Raw genomic sequence first — 13,241 nt, 5'->3', positions numbered from 1 at the left:
GCTGCAGAGGAAAGGAAAAAACCCCAGGGTCTCTGTCAATCTGACCTGGGGTAAAATTTCTTCCCAACCCCAAATACAGCACTCAGTTAGACCCTGAGCATGTGGGCAAGACTCACCAGCTAGACACTTGAGAGAGAATTTTCTGTAGTAACTCAGAGATCTCCCCATCTAGTGTCCCATCTCCAGCCGTTGGGGATATTTGCTAATCGCAATGACAGGTGGGCCATATGCCATTGCAGGCAGTCTCATCATACCACCCCTCAAACTTATCAAACTGAGCCTTAAAACAAGTTAGGTTTTGTTTCCCCCCTACTCCTCTTGGGAGGCTGTTCCAGAACTTCACTCCTCTGATGGTTAGAAACCTTTGTCTAATGTCAAGCCTAACTTATAGATGGCCAGTTTATACCCATTTGTTCTTGAGCCAGCTCTTCTCCCTCACTGGTGTTTATCCCTTTGATTTATTTATAGAGAGCAATCATATCTCCCCTCAACCTTTGGCTTGTTTAGCCAGAAAAAAACCAAGCTCCTTAAGTCTCCTCTCATAAGGTAGGCTCTCGGTTCTTCTGATTATCACAGTAGCCCTTCCCTGCACCGTCTCTGGTTGATTGTGCAGTGTTGCTGATGAGTGATGAGCTGAAGGCAATCGTGCAGAAAGGCTCTGACATCCAGTAATAGACTATTGCATGGCACAGGAGAGCTGGTTGAAAAATCTCATTTTATTTCAGCAAAAATGTCAAATACAAAGATCTTGTCTTTAAGTGGTTCATGGAAAATGTCAAGTTTTTGACCAAAAAAAATCAAAACAAATGTTTGGTACATTTCAGATTTTAGATTTGCATTTTGTCTTGGTTTTCAAAAATCAAAGTGAAACGAAAACTGCAGTTAGAAATGAAGCCAAATGACAATTTTTGGTTTGAATTTTTTTCATTGACAGTTTAGTGGAAATTGAACCATTTTGGGGACACATTTCACCAACACTGTATTTTTTGGTTGGGGGAAAAAAAAATTCAACTGAAAAATTACAACCAGCTGTAGTTAGGAGTAGCAGTGACTACTGTCCAATGAGATAACAAATTCAGTCTGCCTCTGTTTCAGCTTTGAATCACTTGAGTATCTCCTGAGTGAAATCTAAGGTTTTATTCCACCAGTCCCTAAAAAGAAGGTGAATCATAGATTTCACAAACGGAAAAGGCCTGTTAGGTCATGCCTGTCAGTGCAGAATTGTTCCGTACAGCACAGCGTCTCGTGTTTCATCCAGTCTATTTTAAATTGTGCCAGGGGATCAGGTTTCCATCATTGTTCCATAGGCGAATATGGATATTCTCTGATATTCAGCCTAAGTTTTCCTTCTCTTTAATGTCATCCCATGTTCACTCAGTGTCAAAGGACCACACGGTGTCTCTCCATCTGGTGCATATTTATGTCCATCCAATAGGAAAACATTGCACATGATCAACCATTGCCTCCATCAGAAATGAATGTTGTTTGCTGTTAGTATTTAAATTTTGGTCTTATTTTTCATGATGACAGAGGCCAAGAAAAATTCATGGATAAGAATTATGGTAACACTGCTGTGGGCATCGATGCATTTGGAACTGGTCAGAGTTTGATAACAAAATGTTAACAGTCCCAGGGAACGAGGAGGGTGTTGTGCATTAGAGGCAAAATGCTGCACACGAGCATGAGAAAAACATGGAAACATGAGATCAGCAGATTCTAGGCACAAACTCTCTAGCCCCAGTGAATGAACAAGAGAAGGATCATGGGGAGAGGAGGAAAAAAGGTGGATGGTTTCTATTTCAATGTGATCAGAAAACAACTTTTGAAAAATGATTTACAAATTCCACTCCTGCCAATGCTGTTTTCTCGGATAAATAAATAGATGGATGAACATCATTTGATGGTGAGAAGAATTTTTTCCCCACGTGTGTGTGTGTGTGTGAATAAAAAGGTAGAAAACAGCCTAACATTTCTTACGATCCTGTTGTACACTTGAAAGGAAAGTTGAGTGTTTATTCAAGATTTTTATTAAATGCATGCACATCGTCAGGCAATTTATTAAGTTCAGAGTCCACTGAAGTCCAGGGAAAGATTTCCATTGATTTCAAAGGGTTTTGGATCATCCCCTTAAGGAAGTAAGTACATAAAACCTCTGGTGATGTAACATTGCTCCTAAAAAGTGTTTTCCCAGGTGCCATGGCTCTGAGAAGAGAGGTCTTCATTTTAGTTCCCAAGTTGCCTATATTACAAATAAACTCGGAAACTCCTATTTACATCAAGAATGAATGACGAATCCAAGGTAGAGAGAGTGATTCCCGCTAGAAGAGCCCACCACATTTTCAGTTTCTTGCAGGAATGATTGTTTTCTGTTCCTCATTTTGGTCTTTGTCAAGTGTCGTGTCCCACGTTTGGGCCTTTGTAGGTTAAGAAATACACACTTTGGTCCCCTCTCTCTCTCTCTCTCTCTCTGTCTGTCTCCTCCCTCCCTCCATTCCCAGCTCTGAGGGGGGCGTTCTTTAGTGGTCACAGATCCTTCTGCCCCTTTCTATTCTAGTCTGTCCCTGTCCCTGTCCCAGTCCTGTCTCTTTCCCACCCCCCCCTTCCCTGCCTCCTCAGCTCAGTCTCCTCTCCTAGTTACTCCCAGTCTTCATCCCCCTGTGTTCCTCATCCTAGGCCTTGCTTCCTTGCCTGTCCAATCTAGTCTCCCTGGCAGAGTTCCAATATTTTCCCCACTCTGACTCTTCATCCCAGTCTCCCTCCACCCCCAGACTCATTCAATCTCACTCCCCCTGCCCAGCCCCAGTCTCCCACTGTAGGTTCCTTGTCCCAGTCTGCTTGCCCAGCCAGTCCCAGGCTCCTTCCCATCTGCTCATCTTATCTCAGTTTGCCACCCACTAGTTCCCAGTCTCAGCCCTGGTCTACACTAGGGGTTAGGTCGAATTTAGCCATGTTAGGTCAGTTTTAAAATGAATGTGTCTACACAACCAACCCCGTTCCGTCGACCTAAAGGGCTATTAAAATTGACTTCTGTACTCCTCCCCGGCGAGGGGAGTAGCCCTAAAATTGACCTTGCTAGGTTGAATTTGGAATAGTGCAGACGCAATTCGATGGTATTGGCCTCCGGGAGCTATCCCAGAGTGCTCCAATGTGACTGTTCTAGACAGCACTTTGAACTCCAATGCACTAGGCAGGTACACAGTAAACGCCCCGGGAAATTTTGAATTTCATTTCCTGTTTGGTCAGCGTGACAAGCTCAGCAGCACAGGTGACCATGCAGTACCCCCAGAATTGCAAACGAGCTCCAGCATGGACCGAAAGGGAGACACTGGATCTGATTGCTGTATGGGGAGAAGAATCTGTGCAGGCCGAACGCTGATCAAAAAGAAGAAATGCTAATATATATGCCAAAATCGCACAGGGCATAGTGGAGAGAGGCTACAACAGGGGCACACAGCAGTGCCGTGTGAAAGTCAAAGAGCTCAGGCAAGCCTACCAAAAGACAAAGGAGGCAAACGGTCACTCCAGGTCAGAGCCCCATACATGCCGCTTCTATGAACAGCTGCATGACATTCTAGGGGGGGACCCTACCACTACCCCACCACTGTCCATGGACACCTGCGAGGGGGCAGTCTCCCGCAACAGGGAGGAGGATTTTGTAGATGAGGAGGAGGAGAATGTGCAGCAGGCAAGCAGTGAATCCGTTCTCCCCAGCAGCCAGGACCTTTTCATCACCCTGGAGCCAATACCCTCCCAAGGCGGGATCCCCGACCCTGAACCCGGAGAAGGCAGCTCTGGTGAGTGCACATTTTTAACTACAGTACAGGGTTTAAAAGCAATAGTGTTTAATGTTTGATTTGCCCTGAAGAATTGGGATGCATTCACGACCAGTATAGCTACTGGAAAAATCTGTTAATGTGTCAGGGGATGGAGCTGGAATCCTCCAGGGACATCTCCATGAAGCTCTCCTGGAGGTACTCTGAAAGCCTTTTCAGAAGGTTTCTGGGGAGGGCTGCCTTATTTCATCCTCCACGGTAGGACACTTTACCACGCCAAGCCAGTAGCAAGTAGTCTGGAATCATTGCAGCACAAATCATGGCAGCGAATGGTCCTGTGTTTTGGTCGCATTCAAGCAACATTCGGTCTTTATCTTTCTGTGTTAGCCTCAGGAGAGTGATATCATTCATGGTCACCTGGTTGAAATAGGGGAATTTTTGTAAGGGAACAGTAAAAGGACCCCGCTGAGTTCTTTGTGCTTGGCTAAAAGGGATCATCCCGGAGAATAGCCACACGGCGCGGGGAGGGGAAAAGTGATCATCCTAGACAATAGCCAGGCGGTGGGGTGTGGGGAAGTGTGTGCTGCACATCCACCCGAAAACTGCAGCCCCTCCTTTTAAATGTGAAACCCAACCAGCATTGCTTGCTATGGGAAAGGATGGCACTGCAGTTTGAAACCATTCCCACATGTTATGAAGGCAGAGGAAGCCAACCCCACGTACCAAAAGGCTGCCTGGAAACTGAATTCTGTTGCCAAGCCATGTGTGATGTGTCACCATACGGGCAGGCACTCAATATAAAAGGAAAAATGCGACCTTGTACCTAAAGCACATGTGCTGTCTGCTGTGAATTGCTTGACTCACTGTGAAAGAGTCTCCCTTTTGTTCTCAGAAATGTATCATCTTAAATTTTACTCTCCTTTTTTATCCCCCCCACAGGTGCAAATGTTTCTGTGCTCCCCCTATCATCTCTGTCCCTGATGTTATCGCAGATTAGAAGGCAAAAAAAGCGCACTTCCAATGACACGTTTTCCGAGCTCATGCAGTCCTCTCGCACTGATAGGACACAGCTTAATGCATGGAGGCTTTCAGTGGCAGAGGCCAGGAAAGCATTAAGTGAGAGCAAAGAGCAGAGGCAGGAGGCAATGCTGAGGCTAATGGGGGAGCAAACGGACATGATGAGGCATCTGGTGGAGCTGCAGGAAAGCCAACAGGAGCACAGACCCCTGCCGCATCCATTGTATAACAACCTGCCCTCCTCCCCAATTTCCATATCCTCCTCACCCAGATGCCCAAGAACACAGAGGGGGAGGCTCCGGGTACCAGCCACTCCACTCCAGAGGATGGCCAAGCAACAGAAGGCTATCATTCAAATAGTTTTGATTTGTAGTGTGGCTACAATAAGCAATGTGGCCTTGTCCTTCCCTCCTCCCACACCCCACCCCACCCGGACTACCTTGTCAGTTATCTCACTTTTTTTTTTAATTAATAAAAAAAGAATGCATGGTTTCAAAACAATAGTTACTTTATTTCGAAGCGGGGAGGGTGGTTGGCTTGCAGGGAGTTAAAATCAATAAAGGGGGCAGGTTTGCAGCGAGGAGAAACACACACAGCTGTCACACCATAGGCTGGCCAGTCATGAAACTGGTTTTCAAAGCCTCTCTGATGTGCAGCGCACATAACTGTGCTCTTCTAATTGCCCTGGTGTCTGACTGCTCAAAATTGGCCGCCAGGCGATTTGCCTCAACCTCCCACCCCTCATTAAACATCTCCCCCTTACTCTCACAGATATTATGAAACACACAGCAAGCAGCAATAACAATGGGAATGTTGGTTGCGTTGAGGTCTAACCTAGTCAGCAAACAGCGCCAGTGAGCTTTTAAACGTCCAAATGCACATTCTACCACCATTCTGCACTTGCTCAGCCTGTAGCTGAACTGCTCCTTACTACAGTCCAGGCTGCCTGTGTATGGCTTCATGAGCCATGGGAGCAAGGGGTAGGCTGGGTCCCCAAAATTAACTATAGGCATTTGAACATCCCCAATGGTAATTTCCTGGTCTAGGAAGTAAGTCCCTTCTTCCAACTACTCGAACAGCCCTGAGTTCCTAAAGATGCGAGCGTCATGCATCTTTTCTGGCCATCCCATGTTGATGTCGGTGAAACGTCCCTTGTGATCCACCAGTGCTTGCAGCACCATTGAGAAGTACCCCTTGCGGTTTATATACTGGTTGGCAAGGTGATCCGGTGCCAAGATAGGGATATGTGTTCCATCTATCGTCCCACCACAGTTAGGGAATCCCATTGCAGCAAAGCCATCCAGTGTGAAGTGCACATTTCCCAGCGTCACTACCCTTGATAGCAGAACGTCAGTGATTACATGGTTACTTGGATCACAGCAATCCCCACAGTAGACTTGCCCACTCCAAATTGATTCGCGACTGACCGGTAGCAGTCAGGCGTTGCAAGCTTCCACAGGGCTATTGCCACTCGCTTCTCAACTGTCAGGGCAGCTCTCATCTCGGTATTCCTGCGCTTCAGGGTGGGGGAAAGCAACTCACAAAGTTGAAGGAAAGTGGCCTTATGCATGCGAAAGTTTTACACCCACTGTGAATCATCCCATACTTGCAACACTGTGCAGTCCCACTGCCACCATGATGCCCCAATTGCCACAGCCTGTGCTTTCAGGAATGCCTGTGTCCATGTCATCATCACAATTGTCCTCGTGCTGGCGTCTCTTAGCCCGGTTCTGCACATACTCCAGGATAATGCACAAGGTGTTTACAATGCTCACAACAGCAGCAGTGAGCTGAGCGGGCTCCATGCTTGCCATGGTATGGCGTCTGTATGGGTAACCCAGGAAAAAAGGTGCAAAACGATTGTCTGCCGTTGCTTTCACAGAGGGAGGGAGGGAGGGAGGGAAGGAGGGGAGACTGACGACATGTACCCAAAACCACCCTCAACAATGTTTTTGCCCCATCAGGCATTGGGAGCTTAACCCAGAATTCCAATGGGTGGCAGAGACTGCGGGAACTGTGGGATAGCTACCATGCACTGCTCCGTGAGTCGATGCTAGCCACGGTAGTGAGGACGCACTCTGCCAACTTAATGCGCTTAGTGGGAACATACACAATCAACTATATAAAATCGATTTCTAAAAATCAACTTCTATAAAATGGGCCTAACTTCATAGTGTAGACATACCCTCAGTCTCCTCCCCACTCCCTGGCTCCTTATCATAATTCACGCCCTCCACTGTCCTCGTTCTTGCACACTCTCTGCATTCAAGTCAGGTGGCTTCTTACTCCACCCTACCTGGTACTAGCCATGGGAACACTGAGAACACAGGAGAGACCATCTCCCCCTGCTTTCAGTTCTGGTGCTTGTTGCCACTGGAGTACCAATTGCATAGAAAATGCTGCTCAGCCCCTGTGGCCCTGAGCGGGGTGCAGATGGTATCTTCAAAGAAGTTGGCTGCCAAAACCCAACCTGTTCATACTGAGCATTTGCAAACTGAGATTTTTCAAAGGGCTCTCACATGGCCAAATGTAGGCAGTTTTTCATGTCAAAAGCACATTTCTGACATCAGGGCAACTCCCCTGTCCAATTTCAAGCCATTACTCCAAAATACACAAGTGCTAGAGCTTCTCTACAAAAATGCTTGTCGGAATATTTTTAACATGGGCACGATAATGTATTTTCCCCTGATCTTGCTTTTATAAACAGCTGAATTGTTTTTGCGGAAGCTTTCAAAAAAATAAATAATTCAAACGGAGGCAAACACCCGGCATGGAAAATTTCAGCTCAAACAATTGAAGTCTGGTGAAGTTATAAGCAACTGAAAAGAGGATCTTGTGTTGGGCAACTTGAGCTAGAAGTGTCTCTACCAGTGCCTCCTATTATGTAAAATCCAAACATGGAGTCATCTCTTTAGGAACATCCGGACTTGAAATAATTCCCCAGCCTCAGTCTTTTTCGTGAACTTTCTTGTTCGTGAAAATCACTTTCAGTTCTATATTTTCACCAGTAGGTGCCACTCTCCTTTTTTACATGTCTTACAGTGCAAGGTGATGGGGGACTGGCGTCCAAGTTCAGATCTGTAGACAACATCAGGCACGTTTGGATCCCGAGATTTGCTTAAAGACAGATCTGTAAAATAAATACATAAAGGGCCAGATCCTCAGCTGATAGAAAGGGACATCAGTGGAGCTACACCAACTTGCACCAGCTGAGGATCTAGCTCTAGACTTTACAGTTTGTAAATTCAGGTGCAGACATTAGCTATTTTCAAATAGCACCCACAAGTAATCACCCTTAATAATGCTAAGTACTTTTCCTCTTCAAAGTACTGAGCAAACACTAGCTAATGAACCCTCCCAACTCCCGTGGGAGGTAAGTAAACATACTTCTCCCAGATTTAACCATAGGAAACTGAGCCATACGCCCTGATTCTGGCTTGCGCTGAGTTCTGTTCACTGCAGCAGAGGCAGAGGCAGGGAGGCAGCACGCACTGGCCCCTTGGTTCTCAGAGTGCACCTGCTCTGGCCCCCAGCCCCAGCAGACGTTAGAATAGCCTAACAGCTGCTTTAACTGACGCTAGCTGGCTATGAGCCCGAGGAGACCATATGCCAGTTCCAAATTGGCAGAGTTCAAGTGTGGTCTGCTGCACCATGACACTAAGGGATGTGAAAAGCAGTTGGCGTAGACACAGGCTATGCTAGTTAACTCCAGCTAAGACCTCCCCTGTCCTGAGAGAATTCTGTGCTGGCCAGCTAGGGCCACTTTCTGTCACCTAAGCAATGCAAAGAGCAAGGGGGTGGGGGGCGGGGAATCTGAGCTGTAGGGAGTCTTAAGCAGCTGCCCAAGGCCACATAGTAAGTCAGTGTCAGAGACTAGGTTAGGAGTCATGATTCATGGTCCCCTGCTCTAACCATTAGTTCTTGCTGCCTTGTGAATTTTGTCATCCACCTTTCCCAGGAAGGATGCTGCTGTGTCACACCCCCACTACACTGCCACACCAGCTTACTTATCACCACCGTTCAGCTGTACCAGGCTGGGACCTTGGAGTTAACAGTGCTGGGAAGTTAGAATTTCCACATAGCACTGAATGAGACTTCCTAATTAATCCCTATTCCCTAGGCTTTTGTGTCGAGTTTAACACTGACAGTCAAATATCTCAGCAAGCAGGGATTAGCTGACTCAGGAATGATCTGAATCTTTGGCAGGCAGGCAGGACACTGGGAGGTTATCCAGATGCATAATGGGGGAAGAGAAACTACCCACAATTTAGGGTGGGCAATCTGGTGCCTCTCCTCACCCTGAATAAACAGAGATGCATGTGGTTATTACACAGCATAAACTGCTAAGGATGGGGTAATGGAGCCATGTGCTTTCAGGCCAGTGCTGTCAGCACAAGGGGCAATGACCTTGAAAGAGGCAAAACATACCTGCAATAGAGAAGGGGAAGGAACACTCAGCCACTGGTCTTGCTTCATCCCAAACCAGCCATGCTAGCACTTCTGCTTTTGGTTCCCTCTCCCCATCTAAGTGAGGGACTCTGGGCCCATCCTCCATTGCTGGCTCTGATCCTAGGCCCAGTTACTATTGAACTGTTCACACTCCAATACATAATGGAACTTCTGAATCTGAATCTGAATCCTTCCTGAGCCATCAGAGGTCTTTCGTAGCACAAACAGGGCTCTGCCATCCCTGTCTATCCTGGGCTGCTCTTTGCATGTTTTCCCTGTTGTTAATTCCCATAAATTTTTGCCTTCTCTGCAGAGTGACTGATGGAGGGATTCTTTCGGTCGGCCCCTTTTACATGTTCCTCCGTCTGCTGAATGGCATGCCTACCATGGCAGATCCTCTCGCTTCGTTCTTAATACATGTCCCAGATATGTCCATTCTCTTTTCTGGATAACTTTAAAGATAAGTGGTTGTTGGACACTCTGACCAATCTCAGCATTTGTTATAAATTCAATCCATTTAATACCTAGTATTTCCCTGCGGCATTTCCTTTTAAAGCCATTGAGACATCTGTCTGTACCTTTGGTGGATTTCCAGCTGTCACATCCATATGTTAAGGTGCAAAGACCACTGGAGTTGAACATCTCGTGTTTGGTCTTTAAGTTATAGATTTTCAGTGACCAAACCTTTAGCTTGCTCCAAAAACTATTTAGCACTCCAGTGGCTCAGAGTGCATGCTGCTGGACCATGCATCAGGGCTCAGCACAGACAGAAGAGGAGGAGGTCGCTAGCCATAGCAGAAGGGGTGAGGCAGTTGTGAGCTGCAGGAGAACGTTTTTACTGTTTGGCTTTTTTTAATTTAAAAAAAAAAGAATCTCCCCCCACCCCCAAATGTGACCAGTTGGATAGCTGATCAAACCCCACAAACTTTGCAACACAGGTTTTCATCCAAGCTTTCGGGGTGGGGAGGACATGGAGGGGGAAAGTTTTCCTCTGAACTCTAATTTTTGATGAAAAACACTGTTACAAACTCATATGTGGGAAATTTCCACCAGCTCCAACTAAAGTGTATCAGTGTGACATACATAAAGCTGAGCCAAATGATCACCACAGTCACTAGCCCGTTCTGCAATTGAGACTCTCTGGGTCACTGAACCGGACTATCAAAATCTGCCATCTGGGTGGGAATGAAGCTACATTGGCGAAGAAGGAGTTAGGCCACATCTCCTTTCCGTGGACCAAGATATTTTGTAAATTACAGGCCCAGTGGAGGTTGTAGCCTAATGCTGATCCATGTTGTAAAATGCCATCACTTCACGAGCCCTGGATAACAGGGAGGAAATTTGGGCTTGCCATACTGGGAGAGTTCAACGGCTCAGTTAGTCTCCTGCCGCCAGCAGTGACCCACACACAAGTGCATCTCTGCTATCTCACTGGATCCTCTGACGTGGGGCTGCGGTAGATCCAGGTCAGTGGAGGAGGAGAGCTCTACAATTTTGGTTGCAGGGCTGTGGTTTAGCGTGAAGGTCCCAGAAGAGGGGAACCCTGGCAAGAGTCAGGCTGAGCTCTAAGTAAGTGCTCTGCTCCTGCTTAGATAGCAAGCAGAGGGACTCAGGGTCACTTCTCCTTGCCCTTGCCTGATACAGGCTCCTCACATCGCCAGGTGGAGGGTCTGCAGGGGCAGCATGGAGAGGCAGCGCTGGGGCAGCAAGGCTGCCTGAGGACAGCAGGAAGGAGAGCAGGTGTAATGCCGACAGACCCAAGTCGTCGGTGGGCAGGATTGAACGGGGGACCTCTGGAACTTAGTCCATGAGCCTCTACAGCATAGGCATGAGCTGTTAGCTAAGGCTGTAGCACAGACTCATTTAACTCTCTCTAAGTGGTCACGGTGCCACTAGATGGGACAGAACACCACACCCAGAGCATGTGTGGGTTACACAGGGAATACAGTCTCTCTACTAGCAGAGAAAGAGAAGCTGTACTGCCCTGCAGCCACCCTTACTTTAGCACCCGTTGGTTAGACTTGCACCATACCCCGGGCTCTCCAACCACGTGGCTGCATGCAGCAGTGACTTAGGAGGAAGCCAGGGCAAACCACGCACACCCAAGGATCGTGCACGGCCTGCTGGGGGCACCAGGACCTCTAGGGAACTCTGAATGGGTGAGTTCATTTCTCTCACGAATAGTGCACATTTGCCCCCTCAGACACTCGCACCGTGCCTCTACACCTATCCTATAAAGAGGTATGCTCCGCCCAACTCTCCCTGGGACAGCAAAACAACTCCATTTGGGCAAGTTGTGTGTTTTAAAGACACAAAAAGACACTCCCCATGAGGTCAGCCTTGGCAGCCCTTGCCCACGCCCATGGTGTCTGCAGGAAGTGCGCCATTGGCTGGTATTTGAAATCCTGGCTCCCTAGATATGCTCCGTTTCGCACCCACTAAGAGGCTGAATTGATCTCCTCAGCCAGAGCCAGACAAGCCAGCTTTGTTCTGTGGAGGCATGTGACAGGCCAACTGAAGAAGAAACTGTTTCAGTGGGATATTGTTTCTGCTGGGCTAGGGAAAATTAGAGAGGATCCTTGCCTAAGGCATGTCCCCAATCCCCTTTCTTTGCCCCTTATTCCTAGTCATCATAAGACTGGAGGAAAACATTGACTACCCTGTCCATCCAGATGCCAGGGGGAGGTGCTACCTGCCCCAGCACTTTGGCACATGAGATGAGTGTTCCTAAAGTCTCTCGGTTTCAGAGGAGCAGCCGTGTTAGTCCGTAGTCGCAAAAAGAACAGGAGGACGTGTGGCACCTCAGCGACTAACCAATTTATCTGAGCATGAGCTTTCGTGGGCTACAGTACTAGTTAACCTGGGCTTGTTGCAATAGTGTGATTGCAGTTTGAAAGAAAAAGAAGGAAAACTGGCTCCTTTTTTATGAAATGGTGGTGCTGTGGAGGGGCCTGGCAGCACACCAGGTGTTTACATGCTAACTGACAGCTGCATTGATGGTGTCCAAGAAATTTCAGGGCTTTATTAACTTTTGGCTGCAACTTGAGACTGTTTTGGAAACAAAACTGACAAGGCAAAAGCAGGTAGACGTGTGTGTGTGTGTGTGTGTGAGAGAGAGAGAGAGAGAAATGGTGTGTGTGCACACATTTGAGTGTTCTGTGTGTATATGTGTGTGACTCTGTAAGCATGCACAAGTGTGTGTGTGTACTTTCTATGTGTGTCCTTTATGTTTGTTACTATATGTGTGACAGTGAATGTATGCGTGTGTATGTTTGCATATATGTGGGTAGTCAGTGTGTGTTTGTACTCTGTGTGTGTGACTAACTACTTGCGTGCATGTGCGTGTGTACTGTGAGTGAGCGAGACCATGTGTGCATGCACGTGTGTACTCTGTGTGTGAGGGAGAGACTGTGAGCGCACGTGTGTATTCTGTGTGTGAGGGAGAGACTGTGAGCGTACGTGTGTACTCTGTGGTGAGGGAGAGACTGTGAGCGCACGTGTGTACTCTGTGTGTGAGGGAGAGACTGTGAGCGCACGCGTGTACTCTGTGTGTGAGGGAGAGACTGTGAGCATACACGTGTACTCTGTGTGTGAGGGAGAGACTGTGAGCGCACGTGTGTACTCTGTGTGTGAGGGAGAGACTGTGAGCACACGCGTGTACTCTGTGTGTGAGGGAGAGACTGTGAAGGTACGCGTGTACTCTGTGTGTGAGGGAGAGACTGTGAGCGTACGCGTGTACTCTGTGTGTGAGGGAGAGACTGTGAGCGTACGTGTGTACTCTGTGTGAGACAGACTGTGTTTGTGCGTGTACTCTGTGTGTGTGACTATTTCTGCATCTGCGTGTACGTATATATGCATATGCTGTGTGTGTGCGTGCATGTGTACACAGTATGTGTGTCCCTGGGTGGGTGTGTGCTCACGCGTGGATGTGTGGTTTTCCCTTTTTTCATGCACAAGATCATCATTTGAATTCATTATAGAAAACATTTACAAGTGGTGTCT

This window comes from Lepidochelys olivacea, assembly GCF_965140295.1.
Source record: "Lepidochelys olivacea isolate rLepOli2 genome assembly, chromosome: 6".
NCBI classification, from domain to species: domain Eukaryota; kingdom Metazoa; phylum Chordata; order Testudines; family Cheloniidae; genus Lepidochelys; species Lepidochelys olivacea.
The sequence above is the reverse complement of the archived record's forward strand: the minus strand, read 5'-3'. Positions refer to the sequence as shown.